An 8,748-nucleotide genomic window follows, 5' to 3' on the forward strand; every position below is an offset into this window, starting at 1 on the left:
GTGCCAACAAGTTATATGAACACCGCATCCAGGTGGGGTTTGAGCAAAGGACTTTTTATCACAACTGTTCTAATTTGCTGTTGTATACAACAACCTCCATTCCTCTTGGATCTCAGCTTCCTCCAATTAAATAATGACAAAAACAAGAGATTGTGTATGTGTAATAGAAAGAAGATACCGCCTATCTGATTGCGTCAGAAGACAATGAACAAAGCGAGAGCAGATTGGAGGTGGCTTATTCATACTTTGAGACAGACTTTCACCACCGAGGACCGGCCTGTTATCTTAGAACCCAGACTTCTTAGCTTAGATGGCCTTGACCTCATGTAGGCACATGAGAGTTGGAAATACAGCACTACCACAAAAGGAGGGTTGGTTCCTCTTCCAATCTATAATGATTAAGCCCCACATGGCACCATCTATTTGTAGGTTCCTCTGACTGTAGAAGAAGGCAGAACCTGGCGGCAGAGATAAAAGAGGGACCAGCCTAGAATCCCTATGTAGCCAGAAGCAAACTTAAGTCCAACCTCCCCTGAATTCCATGGACCCTTATCTAACTCCTAGCAGGTACTAACAGTTCGTTGAATAGATTCATGTGCATAGGCATGATTAGCAATAAATCAGTTTAACTGGACCTCACCTGAGGACCTAGTCCAGGGGTAGGCAACCTTGGCTCTTTTATGACTGGTGGACTTCAACTCCCAGAATTCCCGAGTCAGCATGGCTGGTTCAGGAATTCTGGGTATTGAAGTCCACCAGTCATAAAAGAGCCAAGGTTGCCTATCTGCGACCTAGTCTTTTGTGCCTGACATCGACTGGCTTAGATTAGCTTCCTCAAGGAAACTTCAAAACGTCTCCAAGTAGGCTGGTGTAAAGAGGCACATTTCACTCCCGCCAAAGCAAACTGTTTTTGCTTCCTCTTTTTCTCCCTTAGCTCGCTCACTCTCTGCTTCCTCACTTGTTTCCGGAAAAGCAACCGTTCCCAGCTACACCCAAACCTAATACAGCCTCTATCGGCTTTATTGGCGTTTTATTATCCCAATACATTTGCATGAATCTTTCACAACGCCGAACACTCTCTTAGCAGAAGTAAGTCCTTCAGAGGACTTTGGCAAGACAAAAAAGAAGGCGCGGCTAGGTCCAGCCACATCAACACAAACGTGTTTTGTTTTTTTTAAACACTCATCTGGCTCCTTTAAATGGACAGTTCTCCCATTATCTTGTTAGTGTAGAACACCGAGATACCGAGTTGTGCGAGTGGTTGTGACTCAACGTCACCAAATAAGTACTGCGCACGAACAGGGTTTTGAATCCAAATACCAAGACATGCAGCTGCTACACCCAGAATTTGTCATCATTTCCCAGAATACCAGGTGTGGTGGATGGGAATTCTAGGTTTTTGCACGGCCAAGAGATTTTTTTTGAGAAGGTCAGGTTTTCATCATGATTGGTTGAACAAGCTTCAAGGACTGGGCTCAAAGATCATCCTGAGGCGAGTGATCCACTCAACACCCTAAACTGGTCACGTTGGGTTGCAAATAGGTGCTATCTGAGTTCCAAATGTAGCAAGGAACTAAGAAGCAGATACATGCCAGAATGGAGGTTGGTCAGCACTCTTGAGATCAGTGGTGAAAAACCTTGATGCTTTACATGATATGAAGAAGTACCTGATTATATGGATACATACTATATGTTGCCATCTTTATTTTATTAGGAGGCGGTTCGGGTCTGGATGGGGAGGAACAGACTTCAACTCAACCCTGACAAGACTTGAGTGGCTGTACATTCCGGCATCCCAGGACATTCAAAACGTTCCATCACTTTCTATGGGGGGTGAGTCTTTACCCCCCGTAGATAGGGCTCGCAACTTGGGAGTCCTCCTTGATGCACGGCTCACCTTAGAAGATCATGTAGTAGCCGTGACCAGGGGGGCTTTCACACTGGTTCGCCTGGTGCGGCAGTTGCAGCCCTATCTAGACCGGGATGCCCTGTGTACGGTCACTCATGTGCTCGTGACCTCTCGTCTTGACTATTGCAATGCTCTCTACATGGGGCTTCCCTTGAAGACCACTCGTAGGCTCCAACTGGTACAGAATGCGGCCGCGAGAGTTATCTTGGGAGTTTCCCGGTACTCCCATGTTACACCTTTGCTCCGCGAGCTGCATTGGTTACCAGTTGTCTTCCGGGTGAGGTTCAAGGTCTTAGTGATGGTTTTTAAGTCCTTACATGGCATGGGTCCGGAATACCTCGGGGACCACCTGCTGCCGGCGTCAACTCCCCTCCGCCCCGTGCGTTCCCACAGAGAGGGCCTCCTCAGGGTGCCTCCGGTCAGAGAATGTCGGCTGGTGGCCCCCAGGGGGAGGGCCATCTCTGTGGGCGCTCCGGCTTTGTGGAACCAGCTGCCGGTTGAGCTCCGGATGGCACCGGATCTCCGCTCCTTCCGTCGCGGGTTAAAGACCCATTTATTTGAACAAGCTGGCCTGGCCTGATGGGGAATCACTTAGGGTTTTAATATTTATATATATTTTTATTGTTTTTATTGTGGGCAATAATTTAATTCTTTTTTAATTTTTGTATTTTTGTAGTCTTAAGATATGCCCTGTTCACCACCCTGAGTCCTTCGGGAGAAGGGCGGTATAAAAATTTAACAAATAATAATAATAAAATAATAATAATAATTAGGTTTTTTATTCTGCCTTTATTGTTTTTATAAATACCTCAAATTGGCGAACATACTTAATGCTTCTTCCTCCTCCTATTTTCCCCCACAACGGCAAGCCTGTGAGGTGGGTTGGACTGAAAAAGCGTTAACTGGCCCAAAGTCACCCAGCCAGCTTTTATGCCCAAGGTGGAACTAGAACTCACCATGTCCTGGTCATAAGTCCAAAGTCACCCAGCCAGTTTCATGACTAAGGTGGGACTAGAACTCACCGTCTCCTGGAGATTGGCCCCAAGTCAGCCAATTGGCTTTCCTGACTAAGGCAGGACTAGAACTCACCGTTGACTTGTGATTGGGCCCAAACCACCCAATTGGCTTTCCTGGCTAAGGTGGGAATAGAACTCACCGTTGACTTGTGATTGGGCCCAAACCACCCAATTGGCTTTCCTGGCTAAGGTGGGAATAGAACTCACCGTTGACTTGTGATTGGGCCCAAACCACCCAATTGGCTTTCCTGGCTAAGGTGGGAATAGAACTCACCGTTGACTTGTGATTGGGCCCAAACCACCCAATTGGCTTTCCTGGCTAAGGTGGGAATAGAACTCACCATTGACTTGTGATTGGGCCCAAACCACCCAATTGGCTTTCCTGGCTAAGGTGGGAATAGAACTCACCATTGACTTGTGATTAGTCCAAAGTCACCCAGCTGATTTTCATGCCAAAGGCAGGACTTGAACTCCTGGTCTCCTGGTGCCTTCACCACTAGACCAAACTGGCCCAGGTTATGTTTTTCGACAGCTGATTTAAATTGTTCATTGATGTTATGACTTTTATAAGATTTGTTTTTAAAAGACCTTTTTAAAGAGGAAAATACAAAATTGTAAGAATGAAGTGATTCTTTTATTGTGTTATGAATGCAAAAGTTAAAACACACTTTATATTAAAAAAAAAATTAACCACCATCTTGACTTTGTAAATTGATCCAGATTAGGGCAACCCAGGAACATTGGTTTTAAAACCAAGTTAAGTGAAGGGTTGAAACCAATCCAAGGGAGAAGTGGCTTAATGCGGCAAAAGATCTGGTTTGCTGTGCCAAAACACCCCAAGCAGCTTCTGACTATAGTACACACTTTTTTGTGAGAGCCTTAGTTGGGAATTGCTGGACCAATTAGTTGCTGGTGGAGTATTCTCTGTCACCAAGGGATGCTCAAAAATCCCTGCTGGCAAGCTTTGTTCTCTGTGTGTAATTCATTATAAGCAAATAAACAGAAGTGCTCTGGTAGGAGGTATTACTTCAGCGTTAACCCTTTAGTCGCTCTGCAGTCCAGAAGCCTGATTGACAGGAACCAGAGATTCAAACCTTCTTCCAGACTTGTCAAGAAATCTGTGAGCAAGTGTGGGCTGGCTTACAGGAGGAAGGGCAGAATTTGAACGGGAAGAAATGATTGTTTTCTTAGTCACCTTTCCTTGCCACCTTCTAGATCGTGTTTCTCAATCTTGGAAACCTGGAGGTGTGGACTTCAATTCCCAGAATTCTGGGAATTGAAGTCCAGACATCTTCAAGTTGCCAAGGTTGAGAAAGTCTGTTCTAGATTCTCATCAAAGGACTCACTTCTTCTTTCTTTCTTTCTTTCTTTTTCTTTCTTTCTTTCTTTCTTTTTCTCTTTCTTTCTTTCTTTCTTTCTTCTTTCTTTCTTTCTTTCTTTCTCTTTCTTCTTTCTTTCTTTCTCTTCCTTCCTTCCTTCCTTCCTTCCTCTTTCTTCCTCTTTCTTTCTTTCTTTCTTTCTTTCTTTCTTTCTTTCTTTCTTTCTTTCTTTCTTTCTTTCTTTCTTTCTTTCTTTTCTTTCCATAATTTAATTTGGACATTTGATTAAATCCCATGTATATTTTAATTCCAGAACTTCTGAAGAGAATAGCAGCCTCTGTTTACTGGCACAACTTTTATGAAGTTTGAAAGTTGGCCTGAAACACAGCTCCCAGTCATGCATACAAACTGAACTCAACACCCTAGTGAGGATCAGACCCAGGAGTTTAATTTCCCCAAGGCCATTCACGCAGTGCTGCTGCAGTGGCGTCACCAAAGCCAGCAGCAGACTAGCAGAAACCCTGCAGAGACTCAAAAGAGAGATCTCGGCTTTTGCTCAAAAATATGCAGCTCCCATCCTGCTGGATTAACTTAAATGAACTTGAGGTGGAAGGTTGTTTTAGCACAACAGAAGGAAGATTAAGGGAAAGCGAACCACTGTGTCTATTTAAAAAGGAACTTTACAGGTAATCCTTGACTTACAACCACAATTGGGACCAGGAGTTTTGTTGTTAACTAAGTCACGCTCAACTTTAAGACCTTTTTTTTGCTACGATAGTTAAGCAAATCACTCAATTAAGTGAATCACATGGTCATTAAGAAAATCCAGCTTTCCCCATTCGCTACACTTATCAGGAGGTGGCTGGGAAAGTTGCGAATAGCAATAGCACTTTAGACTTATATACTGCTTCATAGTGCTTTACAACCCTCTCTAAGCGGTTTACAGAATCAGCATATTGCCCCCAACAATCTGGGCCCTCATTTGATCAACCTCAGAAGGATGGAAATTCTGAATCAATCTCTTAGCCAGTCAGGATCAAACTGTTGAAAGTGGGCAGAGTTAGCCTGCAATGCCGCATTCTAACCACTGCGCCATGAATAGAATAGAATAGAATAGAATAGAATAGAATAGAATAGAATAGAATAGAATAGAATAGAATAGAATAGAATAGAATAGAATAGCACTTAGACTTATATACCGCTTCATGGTGCTTTAACAGCCCTCTCTAAGTGCTTTACAGAGTCAGCATATTTTCCCCCAACAATCTGGGTCCTCATTTGACCAACCTCGGAAGGATGAAAGGCTGAGTCAACCTTGAGCTTCTCAGGATCGAACTCTTGCCTTCTAAGCACTGTGCCACCAGGCTCTTGGTAGATCACGTGACCCTATGATGCTGCAACGGTCACAAACACATTCCAATTACCAAGCTCCTGAATTTCAACCATAGGGATGCTGTGATGGTTGTAAGTGCGAGTACCAGATATAAGTCACTTTTCCCCCCAGTGCGGTTGTAACTTTGAATGATCGCTAAACAAATGGCTGTAAGTCGAGGACTGTCTGTATTGGATTTGTCCAAAGTCAAGTCGCTTTGACTCTGTTGAGAGGGTAGACCGAGTAGTAATGGCAAAAGGGCTCAAGGAGCCTCGAAGTGTAACAGGCATGCTGTGATTCAAGCATTGGTGACCTGCAATCCACGTTATCAGACCCCTGGAAAAAAAAACATTCCTCCAAAGCTTTTATCTGTTAAGGAAGGTATTAATATCCAAGTTGCCTACAAGTATTTGTTTTTGTTTCAAGAAATGACCACTAAATCTTTGAAACTGATGCCACAGGTCTATTCTATTCTATTCTATTCTGTTCTGTTCTGTTCTATTCTATTCTATTCTATTCTATTCTATTCTATTCTATTCTATTCTATTCTATTCTATTCTATTCTATTCTATTCTATTCTATTCCTCTATTCAATTCTCTACTGTATTCTACTTTATTCTCTATTCTCTTCTAAATTCTCTTCTCTTCTCTTCTATATTCAACTCTATTCCCTCTATTTTCTATTCTATATTCTACTCTATTCTCTATTCTATCCTCTATTCTATGCTATTCTCTCTTCTCTTCTATGCTATTCTCTATTCTCTTCTACTCTTCTCTTCTATATTCAATTGTATTCCCTCTATTTTCTATTCTACATTCTACTCTATTCTCTATTCTATCCTCTATTCTATGCTATTCTCTCCTCTTCTACTCTTCTCTTCTATTTCTCTTCTATATTAAATTCTATTCCCTCTATTTTCTATTCTACATTCTATTCTATTCTATTCTATTCTATTCTATTCTATTCTATTCTATTCTATTCTATTCTATTCTATTCTATTCTATTCTATTCTATTCTATTCTATTCTATTGAATAATTCAATTCAATAATTCAATTCTCAATAATTCTACTGCTAAGCTTGTAAGCCACCCTGACTCTTCGGAGAAGGGCGGGATATAAATGGAATTAAAATAAAATAAAAATTCACTCTATTCTACTCCATTCTAAATTCTATTCTAGCTTAGGATTTCTTATGATATATTTAACTTAAAAACAGTTATGTATATGTATATGTATATGTATATATGTATATATATAAAAATCATGGAGCATCTTTCCCTGGATTCTGCTTCCGGAGGACTGATGCAGAGCGGAGAAAGTGAATCCGAATCACAGCTTGGTTTGTCCCAACACCCAGAAACCCTCTGAGCACACGTCCTCAGAACTCGTTCCTTCTTCCTGTCTTCTGCCTTTGCTGGATTGAGGGGGGGGGCCTGCGGGGAGAGCGACCGAGAGCTCCCAGAGACGCGGTGCAGCCGGGCAAAGAAGAGATTGGTGCCAGCCAGACCACAGCCACTAACGGGGCCCTTTCTGCATCTCGGTTAGCGCGACACCATCTCCGGCCATCTGTTTTCCTGACAGGGTGACAAAACCCTTTTTGTCAATGAGCGCTGCCTTGAACGAGCGCACCTGTTTTCCTGACATTAAGACTTGCTGAAAAGCATCCTGCCCTCATTGCAGGCCACGGGGGGGGGGGGGGGGGGGTAAGCTAAAAAGGAAAAGAAACCACCAGCACAGCATTTCTGAAGTCTGAAACTGAACAGCTGAGCTGTCCCGCAGCCACTGTCTCGGCGCTCTCCAAGCCAGAGTCCTGGGGAAGCAATGGATGCTGCTATTCCAACTGCATCAAGCCCAACATTAAGCCTGACATTCCAGGGCAAGGCTCGGCTCCATGCCCGGGACATTCCAAAATATGTTCTGCTACCATCTCCTGCAGAGAAGGAAGCCCCAAATGCAGGAGTATCTAAGGCCAAGGGGCATTCAAGACTCTCTTTGGAGGTGCCCACAAGTGTCCTGAGAGGGGAGGACATGGCAGCATGTCATACACGGAGCCCTTTTGCAAAGCACTAAGGTCTACTTTATGCCAGCTCTAATGGGAGAGGGTAGGTGAAAAAAAGATTAGGGGAAGAAAAAAAAAGGAAATCCAGAAAAATCTTGGCGGTGGGGTCCTTGGTGCTCTCTGAGCTTGGTCGTTTTGTTGCAGACGTTTCATTGCCCAACTAGGTAACGTCATCAGTGCTAGAAGGGGGTGGGTTTTGTGGAGAGGAGGAGGAGGAGGAGGAGGAGGAGGAAGACTGCCTTGGGTCTTTAGTGCTCTTTGAGCTTGATTGTTTTCTTGAAGACGTTTCATGACCCCAGTAAGTAATATCATCAGTGCCAGAAGGGAGAAGAGTTTGCTTTCCACTTATATACAAAGTGCCTTGCCCTGTCAGTGTTGGTGGAAGGGATTCTTGGTGCTTCCTTGATTAGGCTGGGGTTTTCTTTTGACACTCTCCAACAGGGAGTATTGTTCAAAAGAGAATCCTTGTGGAAACTGGCCCAAGGCCCATTCATGTCCATTCTGTGATAGGAAATCCTCAGGGTCTCTAAAAGCAATGCAGGAATTAAAATCCGTAGCGCTTATATGAGGCTACCTGGCTTTCGCGCATGAATCAAGCCTACAAAGCAGCTCATGGATGCTGGACTAGCTTGATGCTTACCAACAGGAGCCAAGGGAACAATCCAGAAACTTCAGGCGTTTCCACTTCTAATTCTTACTTGCCATGCAGGCTGGAGCTGATATAGCACTCGAGTGCAATTAATTCTGGAGAAGCCCGGCCAGACTCTGCTTCCTAACCATGGCACTGTCCCGACACCACTGGATGACCTCGCCAGGACCCGCTGCCTTGCAAGAGTGAGGAAAATCCTCAGGGACGACTCACGCCCTGGTCGGTATCTCTTTACTCTCCTACCGTCGGGTAGGAGATACAGGAGTATAGCCAGCCGTACCAACAGGCTGAAGAACAGCTTTTATCCATGGGCTGTTAGGCTCTTGAACGGGCAATAATTTTATAAACTTTATGCATGATTGACTTGCGAGGCCGGTGTATTGTGCAATTAGCTCACATGGTGTAATAAGATGGAGGTTTTGT

Source organism: Vipera ursinii (genome assembly GCF_947247035.1).
Source record: "Vipera ursinii genome assembly, chromosome: 10".
Taxonomy (NCBI): Eukaryota; Metazoa; Chordata; class Lepidosauria; order Squamata; family Viperidae; genus Vipera; species Vipera ursinii.